The sequence below is a fragment of the Phyllostomus discolor genome, chromosome 1 (genome assembly GCF_004126475.2).
Source record: "Phyllostomus discolor isolate MPI-MPIP mPhyDis1 chromosome 1, mPhyDis1.pri.v3, whole genome shotgun sequence".
NCBI classification, from domain to species: domain Eukaryota; kingdom Metazoa; phylum Chordata; class Mammalia; order Chiroptera; family Phyllostomidae; genus Phyllostomus; species Phyllostomus discolor.
In genome coordinates this window covers 157,904,981-157,922,757 of record NC_040903.2, presented here as the reverse complement: position 1 = coordinate 157,922,757, position 17,777 = coordinate 157,904,981, and the positions used below count along the sequence as shown (strand labels likewise).

At 41.0% G+C, this 17,777-nt stretch overlaps 1 long non-coding RNA gene across 1 annotated transcript; it reads left to right on the top strand.

Moving 5' to 3' along the window:
* Nucleotides 1-241: 241 nt before the first annotated feature.
* LOC118502056 lies at nucleotides 242-13,157 on the top strand. The gene is made up of 3 exons (XR_004904731.1): nucleotides 242-255; nucleotides 6,476-6,482; nucleotides 13,063-13,157. It is a non-coding gene; the product is annotated as an uncharacterized LOC118502056 (long non-coding RNA).
* The last annotated feature ends 4,620 nt before the right edge of the window (nucleotides 13,158-17,777 follow it).

Here is a 17,777-nt window from a genome sequence, read left to right as displayed (position 1 = left end):
TTGGTGTGTTTCTTCTTGGGTCCAACTTCTTGGGGCTCTCTGAGCTTCTTGGATTTCTTGGAAGACTGTTCCCTTTGCCAGATTGGGGAAGTTCTCCTTTATTATTTGTTCAAATACGTGCTCAATCTGTTGCTTTTCCCCTTCTGATTCTGGTACCCCTATAATTCGGATATTGGAACGTTTAAAGGTGTCTTGGATGCTCTTAATCTTTTCCTCAATTTTTTGAATTCTTATTTCATCATGCTTTCCTGCTTGGTTGATTCTATCTTCCTTCTGGTCCACTGTATTGTTTTGAGACTCAGATTCCTTCCTTTCACTATTGGCTCTCCTCCGCATGTCTTCCTGCATCTGTTTTATGGTAATCTGCATTCTTTCATCTAAATTTCGTCCAAAATCAACCAGTTCCGTGAGCTTTCTGATCACCAGTGTTTTGAACTGCGCATCTGATAGACTGGCTAATTCTTGGTCGCTCAAAAGGATGAGTCCTGGGGGACTGATCTGCTCTGTTGAAAACATGGGTTTTTTTTTTTCCCCCCCTGTCTCTCCTTTTTTTTTCCGGTCTGGTCGCTCTTGTTACGGTGGGGGTGCGGAGCCTTAGTTGCTCACCGGGGCTGGGCACCCCAGTCGCTAGATTGTGACGTTATATGTGGGGGCGGGGCGGGAGCGGGAGCGGGGCGGGAGAAAACAATGGCGGTAGTTCCGTTCCCCTGGACTCAGACCCCTTGTCTGGGCTTCCGGGCCGCGAGTTCTGCCCTGGTCCACAATCGCTGCCCCTCTGGGTCTGCCAGCTGTAGCTTGCGTACTCAGGGATCACCGCTGCCTTCTTGCTCGCCGGATGGCTTTTGCGCCGATTTCGCGCCAAACCTTCCCCCAACCTCCGCGCCGCCGACCCGAGCCAGCCCCACGCCTGCCCGGCTTGTCTTTTCCTACCAGTCCGGATGAACGCGTCTACTTCAACTTCTTGGCTGCCCGACTTCCATTCAGATAAATCCTCTGCCGGATCTGGGTGTTATTCTGATAGTGAATTATTGTTGTAAATTATTGGTTTTCTAATCTTGGTTGTACGAGGAGGTACGGTGCGTCCACCTATTCCTCCATCTTGCCGGAAGTGGAGTAGTATTTATTTTCTCCTAAGTAACAATATTTTGAAACTGTTTTGAAGGGACAAAGATTTGAAAAGGCAGGAGACAAATTTAGAAATATATCCTATGACTAGGGTCCTTTATAGAAAAGCTAAAAGGGTGAGCTGGCAGGATTCCCAAGAAACTGACATTTTTAAGATAAAAAAGTAAGTTATTATAGTATTTAAACAACTGGTTGTGATGTTTCTACATAATTTCCTAACAGAGACCAGCATTCACAGTGGTAAGGAACAGACTTTTCTAAGCATTTTACTGAATAAGGGATAAAATACTGGCATTGCCTTTGTTGGTGGCCTGCTTAGCACAGCTTCTCTGGGTCCCTGCCTGACTTTTTCAAACAGCACAGCACTTTGAGGCACGCTCGCACTGCATAAAACTTCAACAAGTTGTTGATAAATTTCTACTGTGAAAACTTATTGGGAATTTAGAAATTAATTTATAAGATGCATATCTTCTGGGGTCATATATCTAAAAGAAGAGAGACGTTAGCCTAGAGAACATTTTGTCACAGGTGCTGGGTTACTTCAACTCTGGATTACACAGCATACTGAGAAAAATTAGAGTGCCAGAGACTTTAATGTTCCAAAGATCAGAACAATTGTAAAATCTCGATTTCCAGGTTTCTCCATTTGGTCATCAACTATTCAATTACCCAAACCTGGGTATTTACAATAACAACAACAAAAGAAATAAAAACAAACAAAAAATAAACCAGATTTCTTGCAAACCTTAGAAATAAGATTTTCAATGAGAGTTAAACTAGTAAAATCTTTATGCAATGGATGAGATTAGTGTACTTCCCTAAGGAACTAATACTATACCTACCATTAACAAATCTCAAGAAAGGGTTAAGAAGGGTTAGGAAAAGGGACTCAGAAAGCAGAAATTTTAGTCTAGAACTACCCAGGGAAGAGAGGCCCATGGTGGTAGTAGTAGCTAGGCTGCTAGCACAGAGAATAGAAGCAATGGGACCAGTTAAAGTTTATGCTACATATCAGCTAAGGATGGTTGATGCAGACACTGGCCCACAGTGTCCTCGGCATTATGGATGAGACATGAGACAAATTCACATGGCCTACCAAGTCCTGTGGAGGAAAGGGGACAGCACAGCTACCCTCTCAAGGGGAGGGTGCCTCGGAGTGGCCTGACAACTCTCTCAAAAGGAGAACACCTCGATCCGTCCCTTGACAAGTTTTTATTGGCTTTTAAATTGCTCGGGAATATAGGTAAAGTTCACTAATCATTGTCAGGCAGTAAGGATCAAACAATAGATAACATACAAAGAACTCTGAGGGCCTATTCTGAGTCAGGGTCTGCTAGTTAAAAGGCTATAAAACTTAAGGGAACAAACTAATTTCCTGCCTGGGCCTTTATCATTTAATTGAGAACATTCTTAGTGAAGGTGGTTTCACAGGAGTTTATGTATTCTTTCTCAGGCCTGATCACCCGGGGAGCCTGCCCTTTCCAGCACAGGGCTGCACCACCCTCTATCATTGTTTCAGGCTTAAGTCAGGCAGAGGAGGCAAGATAACCAAGAAATTAGGAGACTTCTCGCAGGCAGAATGAGGACTCAGGCTTTGTCAAAGCCGGGAGGCGAGGGTCCATCACCCCCTTTCTCCATAGCCCCCCAAGTCCTTCCTTGGAGCCTCCATGTGATCATGCCTGTCTTAGATTGTTTCCCCCTTGGGGAATCTTACCCTTCATTGGCTAACTGATCAAGCACTGGGGGCCAGTTATAGAAAAAGGAGCAGAAGTGGCGCTCCTGCCAGGGAGATAAGCTTTGTCTCCTCAGTGGCTTATGGTCCGAAGGTCGCTCACTCAGACTTAGCCATGGGGGGGGGGTGCGGGGGGGCTTACAGATCCTGAAACTAGGCAGGGTGGCTCCCAACAGATGGTGACTTGAACATAGATAAATGGTGGAAGTGAAAACACCATTTTATGGGAAGTGAAGTGGAAAGATCCAAGATTTATTCTGAAGGGAGTTTCCATGGGACTATGTAAGGGACTGGCTTATAGCAGTTGAGGAGAAGATAGTGGAAATGTTGATTCCCAGATTTCTGACTTGGTGAACTGGATGGATAAGATGCTATTATCTGATATAGGTAGCACTGAGGGAAGAGAAGTAATTTTGGAAAGGCCAAGTCTGAGATGCCTATAAGGTAGGTAAAACAACCCAAGGGAATGTTTGATATAAGAGTCTAGGAAAGTCTGGCTTGAAAAGTCTAGATTTAGTAATCATTGGTATGTAAACTGTATTTAAAGAAATAAGAGAGAATGAGATGATTTAGGGAAAGAGTGTAGAATGAAAAAAAGACAGCCCAGGTCTTAGCTCTGAGCATCTAATGTTGAGGGGCCAGGAAAAAGAAAGGGACAGCAAAGGATGCTGAGAGTCAAGCGAAGCCATAATAGAAAAAGTCAGCATTTTAAAAAAGAAGCAGCCAATTATTGATTACTGATGTGAGATAGTTTAGTAAGTCAGGACAAGTGAAATAAGGAAACTAAGACAGATAGTTAGAGTGACAAGCAGTTTACAACCATTTAGTAAATCACAAAATCCTATCTTCCCAACCAAGGACACTTCAGAGTAAGTGCTTTACACTTCTCCAGTAACCAGAGTATAAATGGCTTAAATCACTCTACTTGGGGAGATAGATAACAGAAACAAACTTAGCTCCTTTTGTGCTAACCACACCCAAGGTTGGGTGAAGTCAGTGGAATAAATCTCATTTTGGGGCATCAGCATAAAGTTGATGAATATTCTATTGAGATTCTTCCCTAAGACCTCCCCTAAAATTCCTGCCTTTAGAAAACAAGAGCCTTTATGACAAAGACCTAACAAGAGCTCTCTCTGGAGCATGCCCTCCTTCCCTCTCAGGTGTGCATCTTTACTTTTCTCTCCTAAACTTTTCTCTCCATGAGACTTGCAACCAGGGGAGCAAGGGGCAGTGGCAGCTTGCCCCAGGCTTACCCCCTGAACCTGTCTCCCAGCACCCGTTTTCTCTGACTTTTTAGTGAGTTAACAGCTGCCCTTCCACGGCTCACTTCTTCCCTATAATGTTTGTTGGGAACCACCCTGCCTGGTATCAGAAGCTGTAACCCCCCGCCAAGGCTAAGGCTGAGGGAATGACCTTGGACCGTAAGCCAGCAAGAAGACAAAAGCTTATCTCCCTGGCAGGAGTGCCACTTCTGGTCCTTTTACTTCACCCTACCTGGTCCCCAACGCTTGGTCAGTTAACCAATGACAGGTAAGATTCCCCAAGGGGGGAACGGCCTAAGACAGGCACGATCACGTGGGAGGCTCCCAAGGATGAATTTTGGGGGCTACAGCAAAAGGGGGTGATGGACGCTCACCCCTTGGCTTTAACATAGCCTGAGTCCTCAACTTCTGGGAGAAAATCTCCTAATCTCTTGGCTTCCTTACTTCCCTTGCTCCACCTAAACCTGAAACAATGACAGGGTGGTGCCGCTCTGTGCAGAAAAGGGCGGGTTCCCCGGGTGATCAGGCCTAAGAAAGAATATGTAAAATCCTGTGAAACCTCTTTGTTTAGCATGCTCTCAGTTGAATGACAAGGGTACAGGGAAGAAGTAAGTTTGTTCCTTAAAGTTTCACAGCTCTTTGACCCTGACTCAAGATAGGCCCTCAGACTTCCTTGTTATCTGTTGTTTGATCCTTACTTCCTAGTAATGAGTAATGAGCTTTACCTGAATTCTTATGCAAACGAAACCAATAAAAAGCCTTCCCGGTGGGGGAACTAGAGAGAGTGGCTGTTCGGTCCCTATTTCCCCACAGGACCTGGTTGTCTCTGTGTGTGTTTTTCTCGTGTTTTGATGAGCCATCCGCAGCTTTCCGCGATCACTGCCAGTTGGTGGCCGCGACAACGTTTCTAGGGAGGCAAAGCACAGCACTGCCTAGGCTCTCTCCTTGCTTCTTCTACCCTAAGCCCTTCCTTTGTTTCAGTGTCTCCAGCTTTATTTTCTTCATTTATTTTTATTGTATTTTTGTTACCATTTATACTTTTCATACTCTCTTCCATTTCCACCCACCCTCTTCCCACCACTGCAATCACCACACTGTTGTCCATGTCCATGAGTCCCTTTTTTTTAACTCAAGCCCACCACCCTCTAAACTCACCCTCTAAACTCTAAACTCTCGACCCAGAGTTGTCAGTCTGCTCTCTATCTGTGAGTCTGTCTCTATTTTGCTAGTAAAGAACTTATAAAACTCAATACCAAAAAAACAAGCAATCCAATTTAAAAATGGGCAAAAGACTTGAATAGACACTTCTCAAAAAAAAAGACATACAGATGGCCAATAGACACATTAAAAGATATTCAACATCACTAATCATCAGAGAAATGCAAATTAAAACCACAATGTGATATCACCTCACACCTGTCAGAATGGCTATTATCAATAAACCAACAAACAAGTGATGATGAAGATGTAGAGAAAGGGGAACTTTTTTGCACTGTTGGTGGGAATGCAGATTGCTATAGCCACTTTGGAAAGCAGAATTGAGTTACCTCAAAAAATTAAAAACATAACTGCCTTATGACCCAGCAAATTCACTTCTGGAAATTTATCCAAAGAAACCCAAAACACTGATTTGAAAATATAAGCACCCCTGTATTCATTGCAGCATTATTTACAACAGCCAAGATTTAGAAGCAGCCCAAGTGTCCATCAGTAGATGAGCGGATAAAACAACTATGGTATATTTACACAACAGAATACTAGTAGGCCACAAAAAGAAGAAAATTTTATGCTTTGCAACAGCATGGATGGACCTAGAGAGTATTTTACTAAGTGAAATAAGCAGTCAGAAAAAGATAAATGCCATATGATTTCACTCAAATGTGGAGTCTAATGAACAAACTGTTTCCAGCTTTAATAAATGTACTCTCAAAATCACCTGGATTCATGTTGTGAAATCTAAAAAGTATCTAGTGGATTGAGCAACAAGGAGGTCACTAGCGATCATGGAAATGAGTTGGGTATGAAGGTATAAGAAGGAGACATGTTGGGTTGAGATCATTCATCCATTCATTCAGCAAATATGTAATAAGTATCTATGATAAGCCACAAACAAGGTGTTAACTAAGACAAACACAATCCCAGCCTCAGGGAGGGAAAGCCATTAAACAGATAATCACAAAAGTAATAACTCAACCATAATTCTGATGAGGGCTATGAAGAAAAAGATAAGGTTACCATGAATTGTGTAACAGGGGAACCTAGTCCAGCTTGAAAGCAAGGGAAGGTTGCCCCTCAAAAAATGATGTATAAGCTGTACTTGAAAGTTTTGGGTGGTCACAACAGTGAGGCAAGAGAGAGAAAGTGTGTGTGTTCCAGAGTGAAGGAGTCCTAGAGGGAGTGGGTAGGGACTGTCATTAAAAGTCAGTAGTGTGGCAGGGTTACAGTGAATAAAGGGACCCAACCCTAGGTCTCCTGGTGTTTCATATTTTTGGAAATACAGGAGTGCAAGAAGAAATGTAGTGAGAATGTCTGTGGCTAAAGATCTTAAGGGAAATGCTGGAAAATTACATTTCTCTAAGGTAAGGCATTCACTCTGAGGTACAAAGTTTATTTTTGCAGCAAGAACAGGGAGATAGCTTGGTGGTGGAGGCTCCCAGAGGTGGTTTGGTACTGAGAATCAGATAGGGTGGAAAAATAAATCTTATTGACAAGCCTTGCTTGCTGGAAGCAGTGGGGAGGAGCAGGTAGGCTGTGTCATGAATAGCCCAACAGCTGCCTATCTTTGCAGCTGGAAGAAGTAGGAGCTAAAAAGAGCTGTTACAAACAACCTGGGTTAGCCTAGAACTCATTATTGTCCTCTTCCCTTCATGTCATGTCTACAAATAGCTGGTCTAGGAAAATAATTTACTTCACTCAGAAATTAGTTATCAATAAAGGACCTGAATAGGAACTGTATAAACTTGATACAAGAAAAAAGGAAGAAAGGAAGAGGAAATGAAATGCAGACAAAAAGTATTCACCAGGTTTATATTGCTGAGAAACAAACAGAACTTGTGATAGAACAGTTTGCCATAAAACTGAAGGGGACACCCAATGTAGAGGTCCTATACACCGAGGGTGGCAGCGGTGGGGGAACCAACATGTGTGTCGGGGGGGGGGGGGCAACACAGGTGTGGGAATCTAGTGGGATGAAAAGGGCATCCTCACAGGCCAGTGGTAGTAACACGGGTGTCAAAGCCCTAGAAGGGTGAGGAGGAATCCACACAGAGGCAGACAGCTCAGTGTGAGGTGAGGAAGACTCAGTATGATGAAGGAATAACACAGGGAAGGGCCAGTGTGGGTTGTAGGAGCCTAGGTAGGCGGGGACAGCATTTGCACAGGTGAGGCAGCCATAGAGATGGGAGACTGACACACAGAGGGCATTGATAAAATAAGTAAATATATCAAGAATGACAGGAACAAGGTTTCTCATGGTTAGAAAAGGGAGGCATAAACATGAAAAGAGGGAAAAACAGAATGAACCCTGTGTGGTGTCATATAAAATTGAACAGATTGGTCTAAACTCACAGTTTTCAGTGTAGATAGACATAGAAATGAATATAAATATAAATATCTGTACGTGTGTTCACATACACTCCATAGCTCTGTCTACTGGAAGAGCTTGGGAACAATGATATCTGATGGCAAAGAGCATATCTAGCACCCAAATCTTGGTTTCTTTTTTTTTTTAAGATTTTATTTATTTCTTTTTAGAGAGAGAGGAAGAGAGGGAGGGAAACATTGATGTGTGAGGGAAACATCAATCGGTTGCTTCCCACATGTGCCCCAACCAGGGACTGGGCCACAAACCAGGCATGTACTGAACCGGGTACTGAAATGATGACATTTTTCTTTGTGGGGCAGTACTCAACCAACTGAGCCACACTGGCCAAGGCCAAGTCTTGGTTCCTAAACACTACTCTCCATGAAAAGGAACTATGGTTCCTTAAGGAAATGGCTTCCTGTAGAGTCTGGGACATGAAAAGTACAAGATGAACCTGGTAAATCTTATTGTGCCAGAACGTGAGGAATTGTTCCACAAATGATGGAGCACATGAAAGGACACAGAAGCCGGTTTGAGGAGACCTACTGGCTAAACCAGAGGCAGCTTGAACATAAAAATAAATAATAATAGTAACAGATTATAACCCATTGAATAAAATAGGAAACCATGAGACTGAACTGTTAAAATTAACCAATTAATCAAAAGTATGACAACAAATGAGTAGTTACATAATCCAAAGCACTGCCTCACAAAGTATTAGTTACACAGAGAAAAAGGGTAACTTTATAGTGAAAATCCTGTATATGCCACCTTAATCAAATGAGCAAATTAATATGATCAGCATGGAACAAATGCGAATCATGTACACCATTTGATAGGATGCGATGAAAGAAACAGTTTTACTACTGAGATAACCGTGCAAAAAAATGCATAAGCTGATTCTAGTCATGAGAACACATTAGACAACTCAAATTGAGAGACATCCTGCAATAATTGGTGCGTGGTCTTTAAACATATCAATGTCATTATGTCAAAAAAGACCTGAGGAAATGCTTCAGCTAAAGGAAACTAAACAAATGATAGCAAAAAGTGGCACATGATCCTGAATTGAGTCCATTTGCTATAAAGGACATTATTAGAGCAATTGGTAAAATTTGAATGGGGTCCAAGGATTAACTGATAGTAATTCATATTATATATTAATGTTAATTTCTTGGTTTCTAAGATCATGCTGACAAGGATAAGGAAACTCAGTTTTTTGTATTGTACTTGCAACTTTTCTATAAATAAACTTGAAGGAAAATTCAATAATATGTTTACCTTTATAAGAAGACACAGTAGAGCCCTGGCTGGCGTAGCTCAGTGGATTGAGCACGGGCTGGGAACCAAAGTGTCCCAGGTTCGATTCCCAGCTAGGGTACATTCCTGGGTTACAGGCCATAACCCCCCAGCAACCGCACATTGATGTTTCTCTTCTCTCTCTCTCTCCCCCTTCCCTCCCTAAAAATAAATAAATAAAATCTTTAAAAAAAAAAAGAAGACACAGTAGAACATTTTTGAACATGAAGGAACTCAAGAGTATTGTTTCTATGAGCCTTCCTTGAAAAAGCTATTAGAAGATGAATTTAGCCAACCAAGTGATGAATGAGAAAACAACAGCAAAAAAGAAGGGCTATAGAGTGCAAGAGAAGGCAAAGAAAAAAAGTGCTAATTTCATTATTTGTTCGTATTAGTATGTTGACAAAATGATGCCTACAAAATGAAGATTAGGTGTATAAGTTATAAAGACACCCACTAAAACAAAAATATAGGCTGATTTTTCAGAAAAAAAATTAAAAATACTTATTACTGTAATGAGGTTCAGAGGGTTCAGAAAATAGGGGAACCCCAACAATCCTGTCTTCAGGATTTAAGATATATTGCATAACAATGGCAAGTTAATAGCTGTGCCTTTCTGAAGGGAAGAGAGCTGCTGCCTAGGGCAAATTGTGTGCAGGACTCTGAGAATGTTCAGTGACTCATGACATGCAAGTGAGTGGGAGGACCGTGTGGTCAGAGCTCATGTAGCACCTGCACTTGAGGTGAGGGTGGATGCCCTTGCGTCACTGGGAACTTTTGCATTGACTAAAGATGGCAGCCAAAAGAGGGTAAAAGACACTGGGGAACTGGCAAAAATGGTGGACACTAACACACCATAGGAAGGGCCAGACATAAGGCTATGCAGGAAGTTCCTGGCTGAACATTTAAATGAGGGCAGAATGGAGCTTAGGGAGAGAGAGGCAGGAGGTCTTCAGCAAGAGAGGAGGTCTGCGAGGAGGTCTGCCAGGAGAAGACAGCAGCAGAGCTGATGGAACGGTGGGGTACCTGTGCAGCCACATGGATTCATAAGAGATGCTTGGAGCTAAACCATGACCAAGAATGCTGAGCTGCACACTTCTGCTTTTCTGAAAGATGGTACTTCCGTATTCTCAAACTGTCCTGGTTTGGCAAAGGGAGGCAGGACTGTGTGATTTGGGGTGTTTTTAAAGGAAGTGGGATGTAACAGCAGAAATCTGCCATCATTCTGAATTTGTATAACCTTTAAATAAATAAACAACCCCTTTCCTTTTTCACCAAACTCTTGCATTGGGAGTCACATTTCTTGGAGGTGGACAATCAAACACCACAGCTGTTCCAGAACAGCACTGGTGAGGTTCTGTAACAGTATCACATTTTCAAAGTTTTAAAAGAATCTGTTAGTTTACTGACCCAATTCCAACTAGGGTGTAAAAGGGCTCCCCACATACTAACAAACAATTATCAAACACCAGTAGGGTGTTCAACTCAGTTCTGACACTATCTACCCAGAGATAGCAGCAGATTACACAGATTAAGAGTTCATTCCTATAAAACCACACCCACACCCACACACCCACACACACACACACACACACACACACAGATTCAGATGCTGGTCAGAAGCACAGGTAAATAGCTTGGGCTTGTACCTGTGCTTCTGACCAACTGGCTGTAGATCAGAAGTTCAAACAACCCTCTCCAACTCAGAATGCCAATTACAAGTCATGGTTGTTACCTATATTTTTGACCTTTGGGCTGTAAATCAGAGGTTCCCACAAACTCTGTCTTGGGTTCAATTAATTTGCTAGAACAGCTCATAGAACTCAGAGAAACATGTTACTTACTAGATCACCAATTTATTGTAAAAGGATAACACTGAGGAACACCCAGATGGAAGGAACACATGGGGCAAGGTATGTGGAAAGGCATGTAAAGCTTCCATGACCTGTCTGGGCACCCCACTTACCCAGCACCTCCATATGTTCACCAATCCAAAAGCTCTCTCTGAACCATCATTCTGGGTTTTTATGAAGGCTTCATTACGTAGGCATGGTCGATTAAATCACTGAGTATTGGCAATTTATTCACCCTCTGGGTACTCACCCCTGTCCAGAGATCGTAGGCGAGGAAGTAGAGGAGTAGAACCAAAAATCCCAACCCTGAAATCACATGGTTAGCTCTGGTAACCAACCCTCATCCTTAGGTGTTTGCTAAATGTCACCTTGTTAACATAACAAAAGACATCTTTTTTTTTTCACTCTTGACATGACATTAGGTACTTTCAAGGGTTTTGTTGATGGAAAACCAAACATATGCTTTTTATAAATCATGGTACTGCAGCATCATAAAAAATAATCTAAGAGAACTAAGGCCAAATATATGTCAATTTGATAAATATAAATGGACAGAACTAATCTATTAAAAGAATTCAGATTGAATCATAAAGTAAAATTCAACCAGGCACTGTATACAAGGGGCCCAAAACAAAATAATTCAGAAATCTTCACAATTGCAAACAAGAAGAAATCAGGGGGTATAATTTTAATATCAGGCAAGGTTAACACCAGGACAAACAAGTGCTGAAGGTGACAAAGAATAGTCATTTATAGTGACAAAGAATGCAGTTTACAATGAATTTACCAAGTTATGAATATCTATGCACCAAGCAACATAGCATCAACATGAATATGTATTAAAACATAAAACCACAGTATATACAAAAAAAAGAAACAGCACAGTAGTCCCTCCTAATGCATGGGGAATATGTTACAATACCCCTTCAAATGCCTGAAACCACAGATAGTACCAAACCCTGTATATATTATGTTTTCCCTACACACCTGAACTTGGGGAAGAGGGTATGCTTGTGTTTACTCTCCAGAAGGACCTTTGGAGCTGCCAGCAAAGAGGATGAAGCTATATCATGGCTACCCTGCCCTTGACCCACCTCTGCTCCAGACTTCTCAATCCAGACTTCTCTAAGCTGTGTGTCACCCCCCTGAAGTGGAATTCCAGTCAACATTCCTGGGAAGATATTCATCATCTCCTGCAGGGTGCATTCTCTACCAGTCTCAGAGGACAGATCAATCATCCCCAGCTTGAGCTCCACCAGGAGCTCAGTGATATCAAACGCCTTACTGAACAGAAAGTGTTCCAGACCCTCCATGATAATCTACAATGGCTGAACCCTAAGAACTGGTTCAATTGACTGAATTTATGCATTTGGGTCCTAGCAGCCTTTGGGTGCCTGCTTGTCTTTCTCCTCATTTGTGCTTTACAATGTATATGGAGGTTGTTTTCTCGAGATCATATTTGGGAACAGCAAATAGTAGGTTTCACAGGCTTAACAACTACAGTTGTGTTCACAAATAAAAAAGGGAGAGATGTTGGGGACTGCCCTGCCTGATTTCAGAAGCTGTAACCCTGCCATAGCTAAGGCTGAGTAAAGAGACCTTGGGACCATAAGCCACCAAGGAGACAAAGCTTATCTTCACAGCTGGGGTGCCTCCTCTGCCCCCTTTTACTTCACCCTGCTTGGCCCCAGGTGGATTACTGGTTAGCCAATGAGCCCTCAGGGAAGGACTTGGGGGGCTATAGAAAAAGGGGGTAATGGGCCGTCACTCCTCAGCTTTGACATAGCTTGTGTCCTCATTCTGTCTGCAAGGTCTCCTAATCTCTTGGCTGCCTTACTTCCCCTGCCTGACTTAAGCCTGAAACAATGCCGGAGGGAGGTGCAGCCCGGGGCAGGAATGAGCGGTTCTCCAGGGCGATCAGACCTAAGAAAGAATGCATAAAATCCTATGAAAACTGCTTTGCTAAGAAAGTCCTCAATTTTCTGATAAGAGTCCAAGCATAAAATGAGTTTGTTTCCCAAAGTTGTATAGCCCTTTAGCTATCTGACCCTGATTCAGAAGAAGCCCTCATAGTTTTTTGAATGTTATGTATTATTTGATCATTACTGCCTGACAATGATGAAGGAAGACCTTCCTTGAGGAAATGCTCCCAGAAAAGCAATATAAGCTTGTCCAGGCAAAGGTCGGGGCACTCTCCCACTCAGAGAGTGGCCATGCCATCCCTTTTTCTCCAGAGGACTTCTGCAGTCCATGTGAATTTGTTCATCAAATCCACAACACCTCAGACACTGCTGGCGACGAGTCTGCATCACACACCTATGATAAAGTTTAATTTACATACACACCTATGATAAAGTTTAATTTATAAATTAGGGTCAGTAAGAGATTAACAATAATAACTAATAATAAAATATAACAATTATAACAGTATACTGTAATGAAAGTTATGTGAATATGGTTTCTCTCCAAGTATTGCACTCTACCCATCCTTGTTCTTGTGCTGATGTGAGACGATGCATTGCCTATGTGGTGAAATGAAGTGAGGTGAATGACATTAGCTTTGTGACATAGCGTTAGACTACCCCCAAGGGTTAGTTGAACACAAACACTGCATACTGGGACCGTCAATGTGATGACTGAGACAGCTACTACCTAATGGGCAGGTATCATACACAGCATGGATATGCTGGGCAACAGGATGCTGTCCCAGGCGAGACAGCAAGAGATTTTATCATGCTACTCAGAATGGTGAAAAAATGTTAAACTTATGAATTGTTCACTTCTGGAGTTTTTCTTTTATTATTTTTGGAACACAATTGACTATGAGTAACTAAAACCTCAGAAAGTGAAACTGCAGACAAGGAGAGACTACTGTAGTAGGAGCCTTAATGACACAGAAGTTCTAAATTGCATAATTAATAACAGATAAAACTTGCCATTCTAAAAAGAGAGTAAACTTTCTTTTAAGTATCTGTGAATAATTCACAAAAATTGACCATATATCAGGCCAAAAAGAAAACCTCTGTGAAGAACAAATGGCACAAATAGTGCAGATATCTTCTAAACAAAACAATAAAAAAAAGGGAACACTTGCTAACATGTTTTATGAAGTCAGCATAATCATAATACCCAAAGCAGACAAGGACGTTACAAGAAAGGATAATCATGAAAAAAAAAAAAAGAAAAAAAAATCGCAAGCTAATCTCTTTCACCAATATAGATGCAAAAATCCTAAACAAAATTGTAGTGACACATTAAAAGCATGTGTGGCTTTGAAAAGGTCAATGATGTGATTTTACATAGTCAGGTTTGAGCCTCTGTTATACATGGCATCAGATGTCATCACCAGGAATCATAATAGTAATTCCCCAATAGAAATGTCAATTTGAAAGCTTCATTTTTCATAGTATCACATAGGAAGAGGAGGAACTTAGAAATTATGAAATCACAATTCTATAATTTACCAGCTGTATGACTGGGGAGAAGCCCAGACAAGAATTAGTGTCAACTTTTCAGCTTTAAAATGAGAATAACACTAGCTAGTCTTTCATGTTCATTTGTGGAATTAATGAGACAGTATTTATACAGGCATTATTTTCGTCTGACACCCCAAAGTATTCTCACAGTTAGAATAAAATCAATAAGACCCAATAAAAGGGATGATTTCAGACACATCAGTAGAAATGACACAGCCAAAGGGATTATTGTGAAGTGAAATAGATGCATCTCAGGAACACCCAGATTATATTAAAGCAGCATGGGTGTATCTCAAGAAAATATAGACTTGACAGGACTAAATTAGATTAGGTTTAAGCCTATCAATTGCATAATAATGTGGAAATTAAAAATGTGGTAGCAGAAGGGATATCTAGTCTCCAAAATCACCCTGGGAAGACAGTTTTTTGATCTAAGGACATGAGGAGCTAGTCCCCACAATGAGGACATCCTCATAACAAATGTGGAGGCATCAGGCCATCAAAGGAGGGTGTCATCAGCTGTTAGAACTCATCCTGAACCCCCTTCCCCTACCCTCCAGTTTCCTGCTCACTGGGCAACTTTCTAGTGACATTTGGCTCCCACACAGATTTGCTCACAGGAAGGGGAGGTAATGAAGAACTAATAGTGGGTTCATTCAATTCCCTTAGTGCAGTACTGGTGAAAATCTAAAAGCCCTAGGCCCAGGACATTGGCCATCTCACTTCTCCTAGTGCTTTGTAGATGCTGGTGAGGATACTTGGTTATTTATTGTAGTTTCCATCTTTTCTTCCCATCCCAATGTAGTCAGGTTATGTGGCAATGAGGAGGGAATATGAGGCTTTGGTGATTCAGAATTTTGGAGTAGCTACTGCATAATTCAACAAAGACAAGGATGTGATGATGACTTCCCAGACTTACCAAATAGTAGCACTTACCCATTCTGAAGAAAAACAGGCTCATTAGGTGATAGATTAATATTTATATGGCCACTTCTTGTTCTCCCTCATATTTTAAAGAAAATCTTATATTAATCAACTCCTTATCCTTGCCTAGTTTTAAGCCCCCTTTGTTTCTCTTTCTTTCTTTCTTTCTCTCTTCTTTCTTTCTTTCTTTCTTTCTTCTTTTTATCATGTTTCATTATTTCCCACTAAGGCAGTACCAGTATTGCACACTTTCATCACCTTTATTTTCCTTCATTCAATTCACCTCTCACTATGGCAGACTCTAAGCATTGGCAAAATAAGGGAGTAGATTTTGTTCTGTTTGATCAATGTTGTTTGCACTTAATTATCTTTATGGTTTCTAGCTTTGACAGTTAAGTCAATAATATTGATTTGTTGTCAGGATGTACAGAGCACCAAACTTTAAGGGAAAAGACATGACATATTCCCTGTCCTGAAAGAGATGACACTCTGTGGAGAAGGACGTCCTCTCCCCAAGAAAGCATGCATCAACTCAAATAACTCAAACAGAAAAGTAAAATGGAGCTTCCTGTTACTGCAAGGAGAATAATAGGTGTGCTCCCCAAAGCCAGCCTGTGACAGAGGCTAAGAACATGGGCTCTGGAGTTAGTGTATTGAGATGGACTTCTATTTATCATCTGATTTAGACAACTAGTTAAGCTCTCAAACCTCTTCTCTGTAAGATAGGGATAAATACACTTTCTACCTCATAGGGTTGTAGTGAGGATTACTACATGAGATAATACATATGAAGTGCTGTGCACAGTAATAATAATAATGAATGTTTCTTAAACATTTACTTTAGCCAATGTGGCAGCCTAAATAATAGCCCCAAAGGTATCCAGGTTCTAATCCCTGCAACCTATGAAATTTACCAAAGGGACTTTGAAGATGTAATTAAGTTAAGGATCTTGAGATGGGGAAATTATTCTAGAATAATTTGGTGGATCCTAAATGTAATCATAAGTGTCCTTATAAGCAGGAGGCAGGTAGAAATTTTACTAGAGAACAAGGCAATGTGATGACTGAAGCAAGATGCTATACTGCTGGCTTTCAAGATGGAAGAAGGTGCCACCAAAGAATGCAGGCCTAGATGCTTAAAAACGCAAGGAAACATAGTCTTCTCTGTATGCTTAGGAGGGAACATGGTCTTGCAGACACCTTAATTTTAGCCCACTGCAACAGATATCAGATATCTGACCTCCAGAACCATAAGAGAATAAATGTGTATTGTTGTTTCTAGCTTCATTGAGATATAATTGATGTATAACATTGCGTATGTTTAAGGTATACAATGTGATTATCTGATACACGTATATATTGTAAGATGTTTACCACCATAAGGTTAGTTAACACATCCCTCAGCTCACATAATTATCATTTTGTTGTTTTTATGGGAGAACATTAAAGCTCTATTCGCAACTTTCAAATATACAATACAGCATTTTTATCTATAGTCAACATGCTGTACATTAGATCCTCAGAATTTATTCATTTTACAATTGAAAGTTTGTACCCTTTGCTGTTATCTTCCCATTTCTCCAATCCGTCAGCCCCTGGCAACCACTCTGTTCTATAACTTCAATGTTTTAGATTTCACATATAAGTGAAGTCATACAGTATATGTCCTTTTCTGTCTGACTTATTTCACTTAGAATAATGCCCTCAAGGTCCAAGTTGTTGCAAATGAGAGGACTTTCTTTTTTCTCATGGCTGAGTAACATACATGTCTTCTATACCCGATTTATTGAGTATTTTTATCATAAAAGAATGTTGAATTTTGTCAAATGCTTTTTCTTATCTATTAATGAGGTGTATCACATTTATTGATTTGCATATGTTGAACCATCCTTGCACCCAGTGATAAATCCCACTTGATCATGGGATCATTAAAAGAAAAAGAATCACAGGGTGGTTTTGTTTCATTTTTAAATGGATCATGAAACAGTGCAGCATAAGGGATACAGAAGAATATTCCTGGCAAAGGGAATATCAGGAGTCAAGGCCTGGAGGTGATTGTTAAAGGTTTTGATGAATGGGTAGATTCTGAGAGCATTAGACAGAGCGTTGTGAGAGATTATAGCCAAAGGGTAAGGGCAGTTGGTAGAGTAGGATTGTTAGGAACCCAGCACCCAAAATACTGTGTTACAGGGGATGAATCTTTGTTATTCTCACACCCTCCAGGTTTTATTTTATTAATACACATCATCTTTAACAGTTTTAAAAATCAGTCAAAAATTGAATATAATAAGTCCTTCCCAAACAGTATACAGATTAATGATCAAAAGCCTAGTTACTACTATGGAAGACTCAACCAGCCCCTGTCTTCACCATTCAGATGGTGTTTGTGTCTTCAAGGAAGTTGCTTGAAAGCAACACAGAAAACAAACAAACTCCCAGTCACATTTGTCCCTGTGGCCAGAGTCACAGGGAAATGCAGAAAGGAAATTACCAAGATTTCTATCTGTGGCTTGACTTTGCCCC